The sequence below is a fragment of the Cariama cristata genome, unplaced genomic scaffold (assembly GCF_000690535.1).
Source record: "Cariama cristata isolate BGI_N322 unplaced genomic scaffold, ASM69053v1 scaffold901, whole genome shotgun sequence".
In the NCBI taxonomy this organism is placed as follows: Eukaryota; Metazoa; Chordata; class Aves; order Cariamiformes; family Cariamidae; genus Cariama; species Cariama cristata.
This window is the reverse complement of record NW_009600792.1, coordinates 44,220-47,840: the sequence shown is the minus strand read 5'-3', so window position 1 is coordinate 47,840 and position 3,621 is coordinate 44,220.

Below are 3,621 nucleotides of genomic sequence, written 5' to 3'. Positions count from 1 at the left end.
CACTCTTTCTTCATTGTTATTGTTTTATTAAAGTAGTTTTGATTTTCTGACCCGTAAGTCTCTCTCCCTTTTCTCCTTTCCTTCCCATCTGTGAAAGGAAGGTGTTAATAGAGAGCATCTGTGGTCCACTTTAATTGCCGGCCTGTCAAAACATTGCCCCTTTCCTCAGCCCAAGGACCTGGGACAAGAGCATTGCTTCTTCTGAGGACTTTGTGCTCAGGGCTTGGTCGGAGCCATTGGACGAGCCCTTGCTCGTCACGCCGCTGCTGTACGGACCATGAGAGCCGGCTCTGTTGCCGCATCCCAGGCACAGGCACCGGGCTGAGGAAGCCAACACCTACAGCAGCTGTGAAATGCTGAGACCTGGAGAGTGAGCAGTGCCATTGTTCATTACTGGCATTTTAGTTATTCTGCTAGGGTCTGCTGCAATAAATGGACTCCTAGACTGAGTCAACCTTTTGCCATTTTACAAGTCAAAAGTGCCCAGCAAAAAAAGTGATATTTAGGCTAGCTTAGAGCTGTCACAACAAGCACAAAATACTATCTCACTCTCCTGTTAAATGATCCTTGTTCTGAGGATAAAAAAAAAAAAAAAGATTAATGAATGCATCCATACAAGCTATTAAGAGAAAAACAAAGGCAGAGAGAAAGAAAGATTGAGGCAGAGAAGGGTAGATCCCAAAACATGTGTTTCCTGCAATTTCATTTTTTACACAATAGATGCAGTTTCTTTCTTTTCTCAGACTTGGAAAGATAGGCCTGACAACCATCTCATCAACAGCAGTGTATAATAACACCTCCTTGCAATTAATATGCAAATTGAAATGCCACTGATTAAAAACATATTAGACAAAGGCTATTGTCAAAGACCCATGAGCACACTATGAGGCTCGATTAGCGAGCAGTGGCCCACGGAGGCGATGCTGTTCAAGCAATGGCATGGCAAACCCAGCCCACACCATTAAGGCAAGCGAACTATTACCATCACTGCTGCACCAGCATAAGCAAAGCCTCCAGGAAAGGATCTACAAATAGAGTCCTCCTGGCCAGGCTGCTTACAAAGACTGATAAAATGTCACCCAGCTCTGCATTTAAGCTCAGGTCTTGCTGGCAGGACCTTCTGCAGCCGCCAGCCTTGCTGGGGGACGATGCCATCCCTCCTGTGCAGCTGGGTACCAGCAGCTCCCTCCTTGGCTTTCCTGGGGAGCAGCCTGGCTCTTGCAGGTCGGCTCGAGGAAGGGTTGGGGGGGGGGGACAGACAGAGCTTAAATGCAGCTCCAGGCTGGGGTTGTGTGGGGAGGGTCTGGGTGAGGCTGACTGGGGCGATTCAGGACCCTGGCGCATTTGGGGCTTTCACAAGCTTGTTGTACTGGTGACATTAAGCATGCTTCTTCACAAGATGGTGTGTGACAGTAGCCCCATCAAAGATGGATGGGATTAATGCATTTTATTTCTAAGGCTTGACATCCGCGATCATCATATCAAAGGGGGGCTGAAAGTGGACGAGACCATCCTGGAGAGATGTTGAGGATAACTGTTTGGCATCAGTTGCTCATGTTCTGCCCCGTGCCTTTAGCAAAACCCTAGTCTGCAACCCCTCTGTAGAAGGATATGAAATGAGGTTCTGGCAAGAGTACAAGCCAGCTGCATTCAGAGATGATTTTTAGTAGTACTGGCAGGATTACGAGATGCACAAAGTTGCTGGGAAAATGAGGATATTATATAGAGAAGGAATTTTATAGAGTTTGCTTTAGATCTCCTGTGACTTAGGGTACAAGTAATATGTAAGTGCAATACATTGCTCTGGCTTGAAGAGTTCTGCAGCTGTCTCCCGACCCGCTCCTTAAAGCTAGAACACACTTAGTGACGATAAACATCACCGGGTCAACAGGACCAGCTCCATCATCCCTATTCTGACACTGGAAATAGAAATTAGACTAGAAAATTTATCCTAAAGCTTGCAATTGAGCTCAGTGCAGTAATTTAAGCGGGAACACTTGGCAATGTTAATGGCTATTTGCATACTCTCTCTTGAGATCCTGAATGTTTAACCACCAAATTGGGTCCTCCCTGTCTCACAGATCGGCAACAGATCTGGAGATTCCCAATAGCCTCTCACTGGTGGGAGAGGACTTTCTGTTGGTCACACGCTTGGGGATTTCAAATGAATCCAGACAAGTGCAGAAAGCTGCTAGCACAGCCAGGAGGAGGAATGCAGACTTTCACATACATAATTTGAAGATTATGGAAGGTGGTTTCAAAGGTCAGGACTTGCTAATTAAGTTGATGCAATAGGAACTTAACAAAGAAAGTACCACTTACATACTAGGAGCATTCTTCTCCCGTGATTAATTTCTTTGTATTAAGTAGCGTGTCTCAGGGTAAAGTCACTTTACACACGGTTGCCATAGAGCTCTATTGCCTTAGCACAAGAAGCCAGTTAAAAAACATGTATTATTTGTGCTGTATTATGTCTGAGAGTAAAACACTACAGAAAGTTAGTGTCTCACCTCCCAAAACATAACCTAATGTATTTGCACCACAGCCTAAGGAACTGTATTAGTATGTGCTGCAAAACTCTAATGACACATGTCTAAAAGATTACAGTTTTGGTGTTAATAATCACACTTCCAGCTGTCTCCCAGTGCCAGCAGTATTGCAGTTAGCATTGCTCCTTCGAAGTGTGTGTGTGGCAAGACACAACCAGACTGACACGTAATGATTGAGTTTTACTTTCTTTACAGAATATCTTGTGCAGAATTTTAAGATGGGAAAACGTTTGACCAGAATAGACAAAATTAAATTCTGTAACATACATATGTTCTGCATGAAAAATGCAGAGTATGTTTTGGGGGATTTCTAAATGAAGATAATATATGCAAATGTTTTCACCCTCCAATTTAAAGTAACCTTGGGCAATGCAATGGTTGCACTGCGTCCATTTTCAAAGATCTCTAATATATCTGCACACAGCGTTTAAGCCTGGGGTGGTATACGAGTCTCAACATCAGAGAAGAGCATGCAATCTGGAGGCATTTCTAGAGGGATCACTGACTTACCACTAGGAGATTTGTCTTTTTACATCTTGCTTTGAAGGTCTAATGAACTTAGGAAACGTGAGAGATTAGAAGGATTTAGGGACCAAAGCCTGATTGACTGGACCAGAACAATATTGGCAACAAATGCAAATATTGTGCTGCTTTAGTTACTCCAGTTCAAAACAGGAGAGAGCAGAGGGATGTGATGGGGCATCTCATTCTCACCTCACCTGGCTCTTGCTCCCCAGGGCCGGAAGACGTGGGACGTGGCAATCTTGTCTGCACCGCTGACCCTCCTGCTCTTGCATCCATACATCTTTGTACCATCCCTGCAGTGTCACAGGACAAACCGTCTACCTGCAAGCTGCCAGAGTGGCACAAAAAAATCTAGATTTTTCTAAAGTAGAGTCTAGTCCTCTGTCTTTGGTCATTCTCTTAGAGCAAGCAAGCCACCAACTCCAGGCCAAGCCGGACAGCCAGGGGAGAAGGGCAAACAGACTCGTACGGGCTGGGTATCGGAGGCTGAGTTCAGCCCAGCTCACTGCAGCAGCATCAGAGCTGTCTACACACCTGCCTAGGGAAA